Here is a 20,674-nt window from a genome sequence, read left to right as displayed (position 1 = left end):
TTAAAAGGGTCATTTGAAACACTATAAAGTTAAATCATAAGCAAGGAAATGGTAACAGAGAGAGAAAATGCTGAAGGTTTTTAGTCAGGTAGAAGTTTTCCATTGCCCTTTTGACCTTATGCCTCATCTAACAGCACACGTTCTGGATTGCAGTCTTACTGTTACTTGCTAACTTTGCACAGTTCAATCCGGTCACATTTTTCTCCTGCAATAGTAAATCAGAACAGCCCCTTCTGACTTCAGTACAACCTTCTTACCTGCAGAAACAAAGCAAGGGTCATCGCTCCTGCTGTAAAACTACCGGGATGCTCTTCCTCAACTGCCACGCCTCTGGCCGGACTCTACTCAGCCACCTCCCAGTGCTTGATGACCTTCGCTGCTCCTGCGGTTACAACAGCACGTAAGTTACTGTAGTCCAGTACATTTCAACATTATTTTATATTTTATAACTCGTGACTCATTTTCTAATTTAATGTTTTAATTGTGGGATACTCACTATCATCACTGTAGCTGGATGTACTTTTTTATGACTTACTGTCCAAATAAGAAAAGTGAAAGTATTTACAGTGCTTGTTTACTGCAGGCATGCTGAAAACTCAGAATGAAAAACTGTATCTGGACTCTTACACTTAAATTGTTTGCAAAGTGTTCTTCAGTACAGTTACAATACTGGAATAATTGACCTGGGACCAGGATGCTCATAAGCAGCTTCTCTTGGGGTATACATATGAAAAACGAAACAAACAAACGGACAAACACGTTTCATTGTATTGTCTTTCCAAACTGAAGACATACTTTAACAGAAGGATAATGAACCATAAGTAGACAATTCTTACGGACTGGATTAAATCTTCATGTCACTAACAGGTTTTTAAAATTTTAACTTTTATAAATACAGCCATTGTTGTTTACACTGGTTATCTTGCTTCATGCCAGGAGCCACCAGGGAACAAATTTTATATGAGGCTAATTTTGCCATTCTAGTTATCTTGCCAACTCTACACTTGCTGTAATTGATCTGCTAGGGACAGTGGCAAGATAATAAGTCTAGCCTGCATTTGGAAATGACAGCAAATCAAACAGTGTTTCTTTGTACACAAATAAATTAATAAAACATAACATCATCTGTGTCTCATTCTTTGTGCTATTTGATCAGCTGCAGTAAACACCTTCCAAGTAGCCATAAAACAGGGATTATAACCTGCCTTGGGGTTACAGCATGTATTATTGACTTGGCTGGTACCAAGGGAGTTAGCTTTTGGTGGGATTTGAACCACCTAGTTCACTGGCAGTGCTAAAAAGCTAGAACACTGAGCGCTGAAACTCCCCAATAGATAAAATAATTATGTAATTGCAAACATTTTTTTTTTTAAGTCCTCTGAAGCTAATATATACTGAAATGTTCCCTATATCTCCAACGTAACTTAACTGTCATCATCCTTCATATTGAACAAAACCAGCAAAACCTCTAGAGAGCAGGTGCCCCAATTAACAGATATTCAACCTTTCATACACTGAATTGCCAAAAACAAAAAGAACAAGATCAGAATACTTATTTCATAATGGGATGATAGCGAATGTGACAGAGTCCAACAATAAAACAAAGTAGAAATGATATACTGTAGTAACTACAATAAATCTTGTTCCTTTAGACAGTAAGTCTAGAGGAAAGATTTAGACTGTCTGGTGCACATGTTCAAGCTGTGGCTATTAGCTCCATCATGTGAGAACTAGACCGGTGCTAGAAAGCTTAGCCATGGTACCTGGCAAGTTTTGCCGTTTTTACTAATGGTAAAAAATGCATTAATCCAGTTGAAGATGTGTCACTTTTGGATCCTGCACAGAGAAATTGAAACAATAACAGCTCTAGAGAGCAATCCTTTCTTTGAGCTGACTAAAAAACCCTGCACACTCAGGCCTGCCAAGGGCTCAGTGCAGCTGCTCACCATTGTGCTGGCAGAGGTAATGGTGGGATTTTGACCTGTGTGTACCCATCAAGCTGCATTCTCTTCTGTTTTTACTTCCACAAGACCACAAAGCATCCTCTTCTCACTCTGTTTTGGTGGTAGGGACAGAACTGCAATGTAAAGGTAGAAATACAGAAATAGTCAGAGGGCACAGTTCAAAACCATGCTGGTGGCAGAGCCAACTGGAGACTCAGCCTCCTGGCAAGTGCAGCCACCTCAGCACAGTGACCAAAGAGCCAAGATGCAGAGGCACCTTGTGCCGGTAGCTTACACAGGCACTGGCTTGAGAGCTGAACCCTGCCTGGGGCAGGGACCACAGCCTCAGCCCCTCAGGCACAGGGCTGGGAAGGTCAGGTAGCCCCACGGCCACGTGGCAGCTGAGCAGTTGTCAGACTGCCCAGGACACCTGCCAGACATTAAACCTGTTATTAATCCTGACGGGCATGTCTGGCCCCACATATCACTGGGCTGCCAGTCAGCGTTTTTACAAGACAAACAGACCCTCAGCATATGAAACAACAGCATTGCTGGAGGGTTTTTTTGTTTTATTCCCACCCCCCCACCTCTTTCTCACTCTCTGAAGACAGTTCTCTCATCTGGGTCCTGTGCCTTTGACATCCAGTCATCACCCTTGTACTGATGCTCTTTCTTGGCACCTTATTAAAGACCTATCAGGGCTTACTCTTTTTTAACTCTTTTATCAGTTCCATAATAATCCTACTTTTAATTGCAGGTGTCTTCATCATTTACACAACTTGTGGGCTGCAGCGCTTTCTTGCACTCTCAATTTCTGTTCCTTGGCACTGTGTACTTTATTCTTCAGCAAACGAGTGCTGAGTACCTGAAGCTAATGAAAATGTGTGCTGTACACAGCTCTGTCTTCGGGGGTTGAGTGGATACAATCCAAGACATACTTTCTGCATGGAACAATTTTAAATAAGAATTATCTTGCTGCAGCTCGTCCTTCTCTGTTGCCCTGCTTAGGCTGAAGAAGAGAGAGGAAGGCAGTAGATACATTTAAATGCAAATTATTTAGCATTATTTAGCAAAGGTGTAGCTCACTTATAACAAAGATAGATGCATAAATGTAATAATTGTAATCTCCAAATCAAGCTATTAATAATGTGTCTATATATATACAAATATAAAAGTTAAAGTGATGTATTTCATTACCCTCTCCCACAAAAGAATAAGCTTTTTTTTTTTTTTAATTTGTTATTAAAGAGTGAGTACTCATTAAAAGCTCAGTTCACTGGGAAAAAAAATAGTACAATGCAATTAAACTGTACTACAGACTAATTAATATGGGAATTGGTGTGATTCAAATATCTTTAAAGGGATGGAAGTGGGGACTGTAGGCAGCATGGACTTGTACTAGTCATCTTCTTTAGCCCAGAAGATGGATTTTCTGCTACGTTTAGGTTTTGCTGAGGGCTCTATTGTTTTTGTTATTGTTGTTTTGTTTATAGTTTCAAAGGAAATCTGGAAAAAAAATCTAATATGAATCTTCACAAAATCTGGAAAAAAAAATCTTAAAAAACGATGGGACTAGATTTAGATATTACTTATCCCCATAACACATTCAGCTCTCACTTTTCCTGAGGAGACCCACTCTCGGCTCTCCGCATCTCTCCTTTACACAAATACATTTGAAACAACCTAGGACTAGAAAGTATAATATAAGATTCTCAGCATATTTAGCTTCTCAGTCATGTAGCATCTTTTCCCTATGGGAGATCCCTGTTAGTTTGTTCTTTCCAAAGGCTGCTGATTCAAGAACAATTCTTACGAGCTGTCCAATTTCTTGTGAGTCAGAAGACATTTACCAGTTATAGAACAGACTTTTATGAAATGTATCTGGCTGCCTTTCTTGTAATTGAGATGAAAGAAGTATGCCGATTCTCTAAGGAAATGCCATTCAAGGAGCCTGCTAACATTTTATTTTATTTTATTTTAACTTAATCCAGAAGTTAACCTATTTAGAAGTAGAATGTCACATGAGTCAAGACTGAAAACTTGCCACTCACTTTTGATGATAACAGCATCATAAAAACACTTAAAAGCAGAGGGTCCTGCTCCACAGGCGTGCTAAAAAATGTTGTTTATACCAAAATCAAGGATGAGCTTTGGATTAAAAGGCAAACTAAAGTTTGATGATGATGATGGTGCCCCCAAGCTATTTGCCTAGAAATCTGGGTCTTGTTATTTATCTTGATGGACCTTCATAAGTCTGACTACTCTGATTCCTGTCTTTTGGAGGTCGGTCAGTCATTATATCACACGACTTTACTGTCTGAAGCAGAAGAAAAGCATAAGTCTAAGACTTTTTTAAGATCTGATATTTCAGTGACCTGAGATCTTGGAAATCCAATTGGCTGACATTCTATTGCTTTATATCCTATATGTCATTTATACAACTGCTGCATTTACACCAAAGCATAAGACCATAAATCAGGATCGCCTTTGATTCTCTAGTATTTTCCTCCCAGTTTGTAGAGCTGTAAATTACTCTGCAGGATGACAAACACTGATCTGACTGTTAGATCATTGTGTTATATAGCTGTGTTATGAAGCAAAACCCATTCACAGATACTCATTCATTTGAGAGAGATGTCACTGGCCTAACACAATGAGCTTCTTTCAAGCCCTCCCTTCCATTTCACTCTGTTATTTCTCTGTTAATAAATAAATAAAATCCCCATTGGTTTATGGCTATAGGAGATGAAAGAACTCTTTTTTTTATGTCAACATTGTGTAGTGCCGATGATGTCTGGCAACAGTCAAACCTGGCTCCAGCTTCTGTTCTGTTTTCCTTATTAGCATTTTGCTTGGCTGTCCCTGCCAAAGTCTCCTGGACATTTCTGAACTCTGTGAATTGTTGCAAATATTGCAACGTCCAAGTGTGAAATGAACTGCATGGAAACTCCTGGGATCCTGTTAACAGTGTATTAACAATAACCTCAAGTTCACGGGAAACAACAGGCACCTGTTCAAGGGGGAACATGTTCTTAAATTGACATTCAATTATCCCTGCATATTTTAGCATTGTTTTTGCACCTTATCTAAGACCTACCATGAGCCTTGAAAGCCTGTTTACTAATTTAAAACCAGTCTTCAGAAACCAAGACAAAAATGACAATAATAAGAATTGGAGTATACCAAAAGACAGTGCTTAAAAATATTATATAATATATATATTATTTATTGCAATTATGGTTTACTTGACTGTAAATTCAGATGACATGTAGACCAGGTACTTAACCTTAATAATTACCTTTAAAGTATTTAAATCACATAGGAAAGATTTGATTTTTTTAAATGGAAACTGTAACAAAATTACAACAAAGGAAATGGTAAATAGCACTCAAAAAGTATTTCTTGTAACAGTGGATTACCTTAAACATTTAATAATTATAGTCCACATTTTCAGACTGGGAAGCTAAAACTTTATGTCAGGAAGTATTTCAAAAAGTGTTGCATGTTTTAAATCAATCCCCACATTATAAAGAAAAGCGTATTACCAGTAGCCTACTATAAAATTAAACCACATCTATATTCAGTCAGCAGCACAGGAATGATGTGCAGGCCTTTAAAAAAAAAAAAAAAACAGCTCTTACTCATCTGTATGATACGGGAGCTCTGAAGGAATACAGTTTCTGGATTGCTTTAATACAGAACAATTCTTTTTCCAATTCTGGAGAATTTTCATGGACTCACCAGGAGCTGACGGGAGGTCTGTGATTTAACCACTTTCATGTGTACCTTCACTACATTTGTGTAGCCCCTGTAACCATCCTGCAAGGCAGCATACCTGCCCGTAAGAAGCTCTTTAGGAAGGCTTTCTTGAACAGGAAGAGGAATTACACTGAAATACAGCAGCCTCTGCAGCCTGCTGCCACACGGACAGACCAAAGTCTGTCAATGAATGACTCCCAGGAGACCAGTGGTGTACTGAGACTGCGGACCTGTCTGATAGCAAACTGTTCATTAACATCTGAGTAAATCAATCAGCCAGAGACTTGTTCATTCATTATAGTCCATGGGTCTGTCACGGGTACAGGTCTTCCCTGGCTCCAGATTGTTTTTTTTCTTCCTGTCCACTTGATAACTTTGTCATCCAAACTTATCTGGCTTTTTCACAGCTCATTTATAGTTTGATTTCTTCCAGCCTGATCTAAACTGTCTCTGATTAATGGTTAATGATTAATATCCCATTAACCATGGTCTTACTCCTGAATATTTAACTACTTTGACAGTAGGATGGTGTATTTTCATTTTATGATTATACTAGACAAGTTTAACTTCTGAATTTAATCTAGAAGCCTCAAGATTTACATGTATTTCTAGTCACAAACAGCTCTACTTAATCTTGAATCCTATCCTTCACATCCTTCAGGACTGGGACACTAAATGATTTCATGTAATGAGCATTGCTAAGGACAAGGAAGTGAGAGAGAATTTGCCAGCACATGAATGAATGATATTGAATACCTGATAACTGGATTGTCTTTTGTATGCTGCACAGAACAATCTGACTCTGAAAATATTTTTACATTTATACAGGTTGCTCAGATAACAATTGGGAAGTAGACACACACACCATATATAAATACATATATAGGTGTGGTTTATCTCAAGCTTCTAAGAAACAATCAGGAAAGCTGGATAATATATCCTACTAATTTACCTCATAAACAGGTAGGTTAAATTATAAATATATTTATTATCTAATTCAAAAAAAATATTGTAAATAACAGCTGAGCTATTTGTCAGGATGCATCCTCCTACTCCTGCAAAAACTATAACATTTTTTAATAATGAAAGAAACACTGAAACAACTCTTAAGTAAAGCCCCTCTTCTACCACAGCTTGGAACAATTTTTAGCAGGGAACTGTTACAGCTATAAAACATTAGGATAACCTAGAAGAGTACTCCTCTGCTAATGTTAGGCCATAGGTACAACAATTGCACATACAGGCATAAGTGTTCATATGAGACAGAAAAAAAAAAAAACACTTTTCTGACATGATTTTCATCTTGTAAGAGAAGTAAGAGACTGTACTTGGTAGGGCAATTAATATCACGACAAAGACTTTTTCCCTTCAGTAATGACTATCAACACAATTTGGAAACTACAAGCTAAAAATATGCAACTTGATCTCTAGAGTTAAGTACATTAGGGGTTTTATTCTTCTGGCCACTGGAAAGACCTAGAAATACATATACCAATAGACTGCACGTCTTTCCTGATACGTTCCTCTTCGATGTTTCTTCTCCTAATCTTCAAGGATTTTTTTTTTCCCTTCACAAGTGATGCTCTGGTAATTATTTCCTGCTTTCTTGTTAGCATTTTAGAGCCATGTTCTCCCCTGAATCTGCATTCAGGCAAGTCACACTGACACCAACACCAAATTTATGAAGGGAAAATGTGTTTGCATTACTGCTAATTACTGTTAGTTGCCATTGTTTCCTGCATTAAATAACTTGTATTATCACCACTGCCTTGCTGCATGCTTGATCTCTTACATCTATTACTCACCCTCAGGTTGACTTCTGCCTCCATCCCATTTCCAGGTTATGTCTTTGTTGGACCAAGTGATTATTTTTCAGTCAATGATCCAATTTAAGCATAAAGTAAAACACCCCCAAACTTATTTACCACTGCCTTCATTTCAAATAGCTTAATCTGTCACTTCTAGGTGGTGTTTTCTAACAGTACATCTCGTTTTCCCCTCTCACTTCTTTGCAGTCACGCCAGTTGTAATCTAACAATGAATGAGATTGATTAAATGGTTGGCTTGTGCATGAAACAGTCCCAAGTGGAAAAACACTTAATGGTGGTTAAATATTACACACTGCTGTATATACTACCTGAAAAATGAGCATGACTAACAGAGCAGTCAGAGCCCTTTGGAAATGCCTTTCTAGGCAGAATTGTGCAGGTTTACTGACATATTTTGTCATGCCAGCTCTAATTAAGCTTGTCTAATCACTTCTCAGACAAGGGTTTCAGGCTGAACATATAAATTCTCTAGGACATTATCTGCTGTAGGTGTGTAAGTGTCCTGTAGAATAGTAAGGAGGAAAGGTCCATAGAGAAAGTTAATACTTTTTCTTAGATTATATAGGAAAAAGGACAAGCTTTTGGAGACATAACACCTTTGCTAAAGATCAGTGAAGAATGATTTTATCGTATGTCCAAAAGCATGTCTGTTTGTAATTCCTCACCTGTCTCGTCTGGTCAGAAAAGACTTATGAACCTTCCACGTCTCATATCCTTCCACCTTTGCAGCAACTGATACATCTAAAGTGAAGAAAAGTAGCTGACAAACACACTTCTCTTTGTTTGGGTCTGCTTGTGGCAAACCAAAAGGGATCTAAAGGAAATTAAATAGTTCCTGCTCATGTACCACCTCACCCTGAGAAATCTTTAATTCTTTTCTGCAGAATAGGACAGCTCTGACAGGTTGTGTCTCCCGAAATTGCCATAAACTGGTGACAAGGGCACGCTGCTGCTAGAGATTCGGTGCTAGGTGCTCATATTCTCCCAAGGAAAGAAATTCTGTGTTTAAGTTCTTACTTTGAAGGACCCTTTCCTTCATCTACTAGGTATCTTTTACACTGCTTGATCTATAGGTAGGTTCTGAGGACACTCACAAGTCAGCTCTTGCACAGCCTTGCCAAGAATGAGGGCAGCTCTAAAGAAACTGTCAGTGCTTGAGGAATTTTAACCTGGCAAGAGGTGGCAGCTGCAGACTGCAGCAGCTGAGAGGTACCTCGGTCTTTACTGCAAGTTTGTACTTGGGCACATAACTGTCATGAAAATATGACATCGTTTCCTGGGGATCTGCACAAAATTACATAGAATTATCCTCTATGGAACTCTACTTTTAAGTGCAAGTGGTATTGGTTTTGAGGTAATAACTACCAAGAATAAGCTCATTATCTCCTACTTGCTGTTGTTCATACTAATGCTGCCACCACGCTTCCCTGTGCCTCTCACCAAGTCTAGAATTTTGTGGCTATTTGATCAAAGTGGACAAACCAGGGTTAAAAAGTACAGTACTTAATGTGAGAAATATTGGGAGGAGGAACCAGGATCCAAAATAAATTCTACTTTGCAAATTCACATGCTAATTTAAGTTGGGAAAAAGGCCATAACCCTATTCTCAAGGATTCAATAGGGAACAAAATCGTGCTGCAGGTAGAGTTTAATTACCACATGGCTTTAAATGGTTATTGCTTGAAAGGCGGGTGCCAGAATCAGTTAGGTTCCTAACTTATACTAAAAGAAAAAAAGAAATAGGAAAAAAAATAAAAAGACTACAGTAATGTCTGTAAAGTGCATACATTCAGTAGCAAAAGGCTTTTGTTGTACATAGTTACTATAATTTAGTCTGTGTCATTACTTGAATGTAGACATTGTGTATGTTTTGCTGTGGCCTTGGCTTTTCTAATCTAAATATCTTTGTTGGAACTTTAATTTGTCAGGGAAAACAAAATATTCACAAAATACACACTATTCTGATTGAACGGATAACAAAACCAAAGCATTCCAAGCTCTAATCATATTCAACATTTGTGTTCTTTTGTTTTAAATGTAGAAACACTTTGAAATAATTCCATAACAAAGCTTGATGAAAGTAGCAATTAAAAAGGAATCAATCTGATACATCCTATTCTTCAAATTACTATGCTCTGTAAAATGTAAAACTCCGTCTCCTTCACTAAAGCTTTAGTTCCCCATCTTGATTAGGCAAATATTGAAAACAATAAACATTTTTCACTGAAGTGAGTCTTTAATATGGACTAAAAAGAATGCACTGTGTGTTACATTTTCCACAGAAGACTGGCTCTCACATTAGTGTTTGCTATTAGCGTATTTCATGTCACTCCATCATACTGTCTTTCACTCAAATCCTACATTTGTTGGAGCAGATGGAAAGTTAGTTTAAATTAATTGAAAGCATGCTGTGCACAGCTTGTGGTAACAAGAACATGCAAAGAAGAAAGGAAGATACATCAATTTCCTTTGTAAGATACCTATAATTGTGAGAAGAGATCTCTTAAGAAATCATCAAGATATTATGCTTCTATTTTCTTCCATTTTTTTCTTTCTTTTTACCTTTTTTTTTCTTTTTCTTCCCCCTAGAGAAAGTTATATTGCTTAGAGTGCTTTGATTTTAAAAAAAGAAGAGGTAGTGAAATTGGCTGGACACACACCATTTGAAAAATAATTTCTGTCTGTGATGGATCAAAATAAAATGGCACACAAAGTTAGTACTTACTTACTGTTTTGTTTCTGTAGTCTGCCTGCAGTTCTCATTAACACTGACAAGCTTTAGGAGATGAGTTACCTTCTCACCTACTTTAGTAAATATTCGTTCCCATTCCTGGGTCCTCAGCTTTTCTTCTGCCATCACTGAAAATCCAGTTGTCTTCTCTGTTTTCTAAACCAACTGCCAATTTGATTAACACCTATATTCTTTGCTTGCCTGGAATTGCAATGGGCAAACTCATTGGCTTCTTTAGCAATCAGTATGTGGCGATTCTTCAGTACTTTTATAGTTAAAATCAGCTTCAGAACAATCACCGTATAAACCATTTAATGGTAGCTTTTTGACCAAAAATTAGTGGATTTTTTTTTTTTTTGTTAAATTGGCCTCTTTAAAAATATATATATATATTCCAACTACTTGTTTCATTGTGGTCTAAAAAGTGAGGGCAGGAGGAAGCAGGTACTCGGAAAGGAAATAGTTTCTAAGATGGATGTCATCTGCTTGTTTTGTGTGCTCTGTTCTGTTAAGAAGGTTGCAGTGGGGAGGATGGGAGGAGGGTTTGTGCTTACATCTCCCTGTCCCAGGCCAAGGTGAGACCCTCAGGCAAGAACAGTTGTTGTTACTTCTTGTAAAGCAACTGAAAGTGCAAAAATCAATAAGGAAAAGCAGATATGGAGTACAAGGTGGGAAAACAGGCAGAAAACAAGAAACCTGCAACACAAGTGTGTTGGTCTTGGTAGGGAACAGATGCAGAGTTAGGCTTTAGAGGTGATGGAAAGAAGTGAGCACCAAGTCCCAGAGGGACTTAAAGTGGAACATGCTGCAAACAAGGAATGCACTGAAATATGTTGGACTGAGAGACCTCAAGGGTCCTGCACAAAAAGAGTGGCAAAGTGAGAGATCATCATTTTAATCTGTATTGCTGAGTTTTCTCTGTTTCAAATGTTGCTGTTATGGTTTGCATTCAGATTTAAAAGCCTGCCTTTTGAATTTTAGATCCCTTTGGCTATCCTTGGTGTCTCTTTACCTATTTATTTATCTAGAAGTTCAAAGAAACCAAATAACATACCATGTTTTTGTCAAAAATCAGCAAAGTTATTTTCCATTAATCTTTGGATAAAATATTATTTTATACAAAGGCATTTTTCTCCTCCCCCTTCTTACTCCAAATATTCTACCTTTTTGTTGCAGGCCTTATTTCTGGTAGTCACTGAACACATTTGACCACCTTCACTACCTGCAGATTAAATACAACTCTAGTAACTGCAAATAAAAAAGATGAAATAATGCAAAACTTTCTCAATCCTACCTCTGTGGCTTCATCTTCCTTCTTTCCTTCAGTTACTGCAGCTGAGTCCATCTTCTTTTTTGGCGATCCTCCAGAAATATTTGCTTCTTGTATTAGATATTCCTGAAATTAAATTGTGCTCTTGTAAGACTTTATATATATTTTTTGTCTCATTGACTATTTCTTCCTCAACTATTTCCATATATCCTCACTATTCCCCAGATTTTTATTAAAATTCTTTATTATCATTATCTGCTTTCAATTTTGTCCTTTAGACTACAGTAGCTATGGAAATTTCTTTACTTTTTTTTCTACATTGTACAGATTCATGACCACCCGAACCAGCATTTTTTCTTGTTTTTTAAAAGATCTTATCCCAAACTGGATCACAAGTCTTTCCTTGTACTATTTAATTCACAACAAAATTACACTTCTTCCTGTGTGCCAAACTCCTTGATTCATAAGCAAGTATGAATAACCACAATGCAAGGGAAAATTTGGCTCCAGGACCAGAACTTCTCTTGAGCACGACAGATGTCTTAGTTCATATTAACAAGGCTCTTTGGAAATTCAGGGGATTGTATAGGTAATCATTGTTTGATTAATAATTTACAATATCAACAGGACAGAAATGAAAATTGGAGAATGACAATCTCAAAGCAGCTGTATGCCTGTCAAATATGTAAATTTTTTACCCTACTTCCTCTGATGGGGCACTGCTTAACCCCATGTTGAGTTGCCTTTCTAGAACATAACCCCTACAACATTCATGAATAATTAGATAGTGATAAAGAAACAAGGAATGAGTGAGAATTAACTTTGCACCTCCTATAGTCACTTGAAGATTAATTTGCCTAAAAACTAATTAGCTGACATTCCACAAGCAGGGAACCCCAAATGAAATGCAAAAAAAAAAAAAGACCCACCCTCAGATTTTTTTGCGTCTACAAATTCACAAATTTATATACAAACAAGCCTACTGCTTCTGAATAATAATAATAATAATAATATATTAAATAATTAAAGAGGTTTTTTTGTTTGTTTTAAGAAGTAAATGAAACAATGATGCAGCTGAGATTCAATCTTTTAGCCCTTTCACTGACATCTGCAAGAAAAGTAAATGTCATTACATGAAACTTCTTTCTGAAGATAAAAGTATAATCTAGTTTTAAGATTACAGGGATTTAGATAGCTACAGGCATGTGGATCTGTTTCACTGACTCTGCCACTTAATGTCAGCCCTAGCTTAACAACAGCCAAATCATTAGTTAGTGCTAGTTATTAAGAAGAGTAAGTAAAATAAGTCAGCAATTGTGTCACTAAGCCAATGATGTAATTAGCACCTTAGTTTGGAGGCAACTCTTTTCCCATCAGAGGAAGAAAATCAGGCAAGAGGAAGCTCCCTGCATAGAAGGATTCATTCCTAAGGCTATGAACCAGTGCTGGGCACAAATGCCAAATCTGCTGAAAGCTGAGACGAAAAGAGGATGAGTAGAATCCCGAATTCTAATTAAGGAGAATAAGAGTTTTAGAAGTTATCAGAGCTTTTAACAGTTATTGTAGCATAAAGCCACGACAAACATTCTGAGATAGATTCTAGTTAAGCGGTGGAGAATAATTTTGACATTTCTCAAATCTTACCCAGGATACTCTAAGGTTAGTAGAAGTTTAAGGAACTGGTTCCCAAACCAGTAACAGGGCACTTCAAGGAAGCCAATAGAACACAGCCCTTTTTTAAGCAAAATAAATGAATAAATAAATAATATTTTTCATTTTTTCAGTGAACTCTTCCAAATCATTCTCATAAAATTAGACAAAACACTCTAAAGTAGGCTGACTGAATAAAAATATCATAACGTTGAGCATTAACTGAGAATATTGAGAACACAGTAATGCTATTTTATTTTTTTTAAACAATCAGAGAAAGAGTGAAATACATTTCGGTGCTAAGGTTTTGAACATGAATACATTTTGACAAATCTTTCTCTATTTAACCCCCTACAGTATCATGCCTGTATTGAATAAAACCACACACAAAAAAGGAAATTCAGTCTTTCCTTGAACAGTTTAAAAAGATAGGGAATCCAGAGCTTCCCTATGCACAGTGTTCACCTTACAATTAAAAAAATGTATTTTACTTCATATTTCTCTGTGTTTAACTCCCATGTAGTTCCTGTTATCTCCTCTGTTTGTGAAGACACCTGACAACCTGCTGTGCTTTTCCCCCACTAAATTATTTCTATGTGGGAAAAAGAGACTGTTGTCAGTCTTCTTTACACGCTGCTTATCACCTTTATTTCTTTCCATCATTTTAGAGACTTTTTTTTTTTCCTCACTATACTTGTTATAAACCTTGTGGTTTGGACTATATAAAACTTGGCCCCTGGCCTCCTCACTGGCAGAGCAGCGCAAGAAGCCAAAAAGACTGGACTTAGTGGAAGCACTGCTCTGCAACAAGTAAAACATTGGGGCATTTCCAGCATTATTCTCATCCTAAATCCAAAACATAGCATTGTACCGGCTCCAAGGAAGAAAATTAACTCCATCCCAGCTGAAATCAGGACAAACCTAAAGAAACAATACAGACACCAAGACTAAACTGGGTACTTTGGTATCAATCTCAGCACAACTGAGTTCCAGAGAGGATCCAGCTCCATACAAGGCAGAATTCCCCACTTTCAGTTTTACAGCAAAACCATACAGCTATGTAAATATGACTTTATTGTGATTGAGTGCAGATGGGCCTCCAAATTCAACAAAATTGAGAGTATGTAACCACAGCAAAAAAGAGGATGAGAAAGAAAACCAATGAGAGAACAATCTTGGCATTAGCACTTTAGATGTTTGGTGTTGATTTTATTGTTCTCTGGGGTTATTAGGAGAACATTTAATGTTTTTAGCTGCCTTTTAGTGAAATATTAACAGCTGGAAATACAGGGGGTGAACCACCATCTTGCAGTCAGCTGGCACTTGACAGCTCAGCAGTGGTCCATGGAGTGAAATTTTGGAAGCTTTATTCTGTACAATTGCTGTTATTTATTAGCTCTATAGTCATCTGAGGTCTTTTCAGCAGAGAAGAGGGTATCTGATGCAGTTCAACAGCACAACTATAGTAAGGTGAATGAGGAAAATTTATAAATGCTGCTGCCTTATCCAAAGAGATCTGATATTTCAAGCCCTGTCCAATCCCACAGTTGCCAGGGTAACAGGTTTGCATTTGTAATTGCCCCAGAGAGCCTACGAGATTGTACAATAAGCAATCACCTACCACCGTCTCGCTAAACCATCAAGCTTTGGATATATGCAACTGGTTTCATCTGTGAAATCAGTGGGGCTTCCTGCCAAATATAGTAATGATTTTCATGTCACATGTCCCTGAGTAAAGTTAAGAAGAAATGTTCAATTAAATTGTGTACGAGGTCCTGCTCTTTTGATATCAGCCCTGTGCAAATGATTTGCCTTTCTGTTTACAAAAAAAAATTGTCAGAAGCTTTATCATGCAGCCCCTTTATGCGCTGAACTCAAATGTTATGAGCTTTGTCTGCATATTATGTTAATTGAATCTATCTCATTTTTATGAAATATACCACACACATCCCAGGATAGGTGCAATTAGCAATTTAAACCTCCTTTAAAAAAATGGGGGGGGGTGGGGGGGGGGGGGAGGTGGTGGTGGGGAACAACATAAAGGTGGAAAGACTGCTGCGAAGCTATCACCACTGAAACAATGCAAAGACTACTAGAACAGGAAGGTGTCATGAAAATATATTTACTTACTTCTTTGAAGGCAGTTACTTTAGTGTTTTTTCCTCAAGAAAAATACAGCTTCTGGCTATCTATGAGGTTGTTACATCTGAACAAGCTTTACAGAATCATGAGCAGAGCTTCTCCCTGTTACAGATGAACTTCTCTCTTTCTTTTCCGCTCTCATTATTAGTTGTTCCTCAAAGAGGAATTCATAAAATTTAAAACAGTTCCAGATAACTGAACTCTGGAAAGGGAACGTTACCTTGTAGTTTTAGTGCCACCCAAATCAACCTGCTCCTAAGCATGAAAGAGATCTGGCTGACAGTCCACATCTGTCACTTACCAGGACACCAAAAACTCAGGCAACCACATCATCACTGATGGCAAAATAGCATAATGAAAGAAAAAGGAAAGATTTTCCATAAAAGTAGGAATGTTAGAGACCTCTCCTACATATCATTAAATGTCTGCAAATGCAGTGCATTCATGAGGATTTTAACAAGTATTTGCCATAGATGTTTTCTCAGTTTGAGACTCTCATATTTATCTTCCTGTAAACACGTAGCTGTGTTACAAAGATAATCATAAATGATCATATTCTAAAAAAAAAAAAATAGTAAAAATATAATAATCTCTTGCCCATTTTGTATTTTGTTTGTCAGCTTTTAAAAAGTAAAACAAATAAATAAAATAAAAAGGGAATGGAAGGGAATGGCTATCAGAGCAATCAGTGCTTCAGCTTGTTGATATAAACTAAATTTCATCTTCAAACTGAAAAGCATAAAACCTTTAGCCATTTAGGGAGGAAAAATAACAGCAGGAGACTGAGAATCCAATCAAAATAGCTTGAAACTGGATTGTCAAGATGCCTATTACAGATCCGTCATAAAAGACCTACAAATCAAAACTTACCAGCAAAGAATAGTAGCTAATAATTTGAGCATTTAAAGTATCTAACCGGACTAAACTCTGTCTCTAGATATGCTACCTGTAAATAACTTCTCAATTCAATATTATTATAGTTTCCCTACTAAATTGTTCTTTTTTTTTTCTTTCTTTAAAAAATGCCTCAAATGATTCATGCATGGAGGGAGGGGAAAAAATAAAATTGTTTAAGGCAGTATTCAGTAGAAATTATTCCAACAGTTTTATACTCAGCCCAGTAGCACCTTTGCTTGAGGCAGAGATAACCTTCACCAAGTTTTTCCAAATTAGGTGGAATATAATACCTTCCCTGATACTGTCGATTGAGTACTGTACGGTACATGCATATGAAAATGGTGCAGGGCTACAAAAGGTATGATATAAAAATCCAACATAAGGAAACAAGGCAAGAGCACTTATCTTCCAGGAGCAGAGACTAATCTTTGGGGGAATTAGCTCAGGCCATTGCTGTCAGGGTGCTCTGCTGCTGAGTTACATCGGTAACAATAATTCATTTTTTAATGGCTAGAGACCTACACTGTAATTCCACACTAAAATCTACCCTAAAATTTATTAAGGAAGTTTCAGTGTGTTGGAGCTATTATATATCGAGATGAGATCCAATCTTCATTAACTCTCAGGAGGTATTGCTGCAGGAGGGCATTGACACTGAACCCTCAAAGCACCGGGTATTCTCGCCTCACATGTTCACTTTCTTTTCCCAGGGGTCTGATCCTGCTGCATGTGTTGGTGTCTAACTTCAGACAATTGAGAAGAGACCTCAAATCTCCCTTTCAGGGACAAGCTCTATCCCACTCTGATCAGAAGACAGCTCATGGTTATGAATGAGCATTTAAAAAATAAAAATAAAAATAAAATAAAACCCTTCTTTATAGAGGTGTTCAGAAAAGCCTCATAAACCCTAACTACTTCTAAGTGGGAACGTGAAAATTTATTAAAAAGACAGTGTCTGTGTTTGCAGTAGCAGGAGACATTAACGAAGGACTCAGGAAGGCCTTTTTAATTGTTACATTCAAAAACTTACTACAGGCAAAAACAAAAAATACCTCAGACGCAGGCACAAGAATTTATTGCTACTCCAATTAAAATCAAGCTAAAGACATGACTAGCCCAGTTAAAATGTCACCTGCACAACAATGCAAGCTGTTTGACTAAAGGAGAAAGAATTAATAACATAATTAAAGCTGTAATATGTAGAATATGCTATTTAATAACTTTTATCTGAGCTCCTTCCCCCTTCTAGGGGTCACCCCTGGTGTGCTGTGTCCCCGGCGGGCAGTTTGGGGGCAAGATGCCACGTGAGCACCCTGCACTCCTGCCAGGAGGTCAGTACTGATGGTGCCGCTCTGGGGTTGGCTGATGGTTATTTTGTTAATGGTTTTCTCTCCCCTTGATCAGCCATTTCATATTACATTTTTTTCCTCTCTGGAGGCTCTTTGCTGGAGCTTTGCCATGCACATATCACTCAGCATCACCAGATAAGCTGTAGATAGGTCTTATGTCGTACAATTCAGTGAAAAAGTCCAAATAAGTCCAAGAAGGAAGGTTAGTGAACCTTGCTATGAGACTTTAACCACCTGTTCTGCATCCAAGGAAAGCAAGAGGAGTCAAGAAAATTCTGGAGGCTGAAACGAAGCCCTGTGCCATGTGGTCTGCTACTACCAATGCCAAACACATATTTAACAGACTACAAGGACACACAGTGCAATGGTACCAGCCTCTTTGGTTTGTTTTGTGTGTCTAGACCTCATGCTAAAATGCCTAGCACCACCCTTCCTGGCAGTCATGTACTGGACTTGGCCTCAACCACAGCTCTGCAGAAGACTGAAAGTCAGGGGTGCCTGTCACTACGGTGTCCGACAAAACCAAACTGCAGATTGTAAACAGCATAACCCATCCAATTTTCCAACCAGGCTCTGTGATTGCAGGGGTGCTAATGACACAACAGTCTTTCCAATTTTAATAATGCCATTTTGACATTCTTACCTGACTCAGATAGAGGAAGCCTGAGGATAACTTTATCACAAAGCAGCAGATGGCAGTTAATGATGGGGATCAGACTCTGGGTTCAGGGTGAATAAAATGTGATATTTCCTAGCAGTGATTAATGAGGTAAAATGCATCTAATTTGGAGATGCTGCAAACAAGAGTGGCTAAAATTCAAGCTTTACAGAGGGTGAAGACCACTGCAAGCTGTCTCGTCTCTATCTCCACAATTTAGTAAGGCCTAGAAAATGGACCAAAACTACTGCGTCTGGAGGGATGAAGAGGAATACTTACTTGTTTTTACATTTAGTCTCGTAACTTGCTATCTATGCATGCTATTATCCCCTGCAGTTACACTGTTTACACGTGTTGATGTATGCATTAGTCTGCTTTGACTTATTGAAGGATGTGTTATTGCAGGCAGAAACGGTATTTTCAGCATTTACCAGCCAGCACGTATACACTGAAGCCATAGAACCTCACAACTTGCTCAACGTGTTAGTGCTGTTTTCCACTGAATGTGGATAATCAAAGGAGTGCTGCCGTTAGAAGCTTTTCTATGCCTCTCTTCGCTCCAGAAAAGTATGCGAAAGGGATTCAGCCCAGCTTAACTTTGGACAACTGAAAACCAAGAATTGAACCTAAGCTAATTATCTATCCTTCCTCTGCAGTCAGTGTGAGTCACTTCACCTATTTTATTTTAGAATAAGACAAAACTGCCCTTTGGAGGGGCCAGTTCCTTACTGTTGAATATATTAGACTAGATGCCCAGCTTACTGATTGCTACAGCCAATTTATTTCCAGAAGAAATACATCCTACCACTGCAAAGTGTTAGGTCGTTGCTTTCTGCACCCTTTACCACCTGTTGTAACATGGAGAATCTCTGCTGCATTGTCTATGCACTTTGTGGAGTGACATGGATGTGCCATCTAACCATTTTGTGATAATGCTGGCAACCAACCACTATTCCCTTAATGACACTCATATGAATGCTGTCTGCCCACAGATTCCCACTTGGGAATCACAAGTGAACCAGACCCCAGTTCTGCTGCTGTAAATAACAGCTGTCCTGCCACTCAGCCAGTGGGAAGACACAAGGGCAGGAAAATCTATGTGTTATCACAGCCAAACTTAACACAATTACATACCAAGCACCAAAATAACCATAGCTAAGCTGCAGTTCAAGGGATGCAACAAACCAGTATCAATGCTGAGAAATTAAGCCAGAAAACATCTGAAATATTTGTAGCTTTTGAATCCCATAAGAAGTCTCATGCCAGTTATCTCACCTAATCTCATTTGTCTGATAACAAGCTCTCCATCGTACCTCCTTACTGTTCTGTTTGTGTGCTTCATTAAAAAAAAAAAAAAAAAAAATTACTGCCCTTTTGTCAAAGAGTAGTCTCATGTATTCAGCTTGGGGCAAGATCATCAGACAGACAGACAATGGTTTTCAAGAGGCTTTGCTCTTTCACAGTAGCAGTGGGGGTAAGGGAAAGCTCCTCTAGTGAATCCCAAAAGCAGCGAGCAAGTTACTTCAGGCCTCTGCAGGGCTAAGCCTGAAGTTTATCACTGCCCACTGAATAACCCTGTTGGGTCCCACGCAAACAACAATTTAGATAACCCACACTAAGGATTTACACATGGAAAGTTCTTGCCCTCTCCATACTTCTTAATTATATTGCTGTAGACAATTTAAATGGGAAAACACCCTCTACCATCATTATACATTTATGCATATTTACAGACGTATGGTTTTTAAAAGCTAACAGTGATGGTTTTACTGCATTTACTTTCTAGAAATCTTCAGCACAAAATTCTGTTACCATCTCTCTGGCTTTGAGATCTCAGACACCCAGGAAAAAAAGGAAAACAAAACCAAACACAAAACTCCACTTCAAAGCCTTGCTTGGTGCCTCTATGCCAACGCCTGCAGCTGGTGATGGCACGTAGCTAACATGCTCCCATTTTTCAGAACTTGCAATTATTTTGCTGTTAGGAGACTGCAAATCTGAAGAACTAATGTCTTCAGTATCTATCTCACAAAAATAGGTAGATAAAATGCTTTTGCTCCTCTTAACGTAACGTGATGTTAAGTACACTTGAAATCCTGGCACTGGTTCTTTGAATCCTCTAGCACAAGCAGCATTATCTGTATGTTTATTCCAATTCCTTTATAGGATACTTGTTATGCATGACTGATTAATAGGCCCCAAGCTATACTCAACCTGCTACCCACAGCAAATTGTTCTTTCTGTTGTCTGTGTCATTTTCTTTAAAATATCAAGCTGTTTTATAATTAAAGAGTCCCTTGAAGGTCTTGTTTCAATAAACAATCATTTCTTCCACTGCGTGAAGTTCTTCTGCTAATAAACAATTTAACAGCATATATTATTTTTCTCATCTCCAGAACTAACCTTTAATGGAAGACACGCCAATGCAAAAGTTGAAATGCGATGT

Source organism: Cygnus atratus, chromosome 12 (genome assembly GCF_013377495.2).
Source record: "Cygnus atratus isolate AKBS03 ecotype Queensland, Australia chromosome 12, CAtr_DNAZoo_HiC_assembly, whole genome shotgun sequence".
Lineage (NCBI taxonomy): Eukaryota > Metazoa > Chordata > Aves > Anseriformes > Anatidae > Cygnus > Cygnus atratus.
This window is presented reverse-complemented; position numbering follows the sequence as displayed.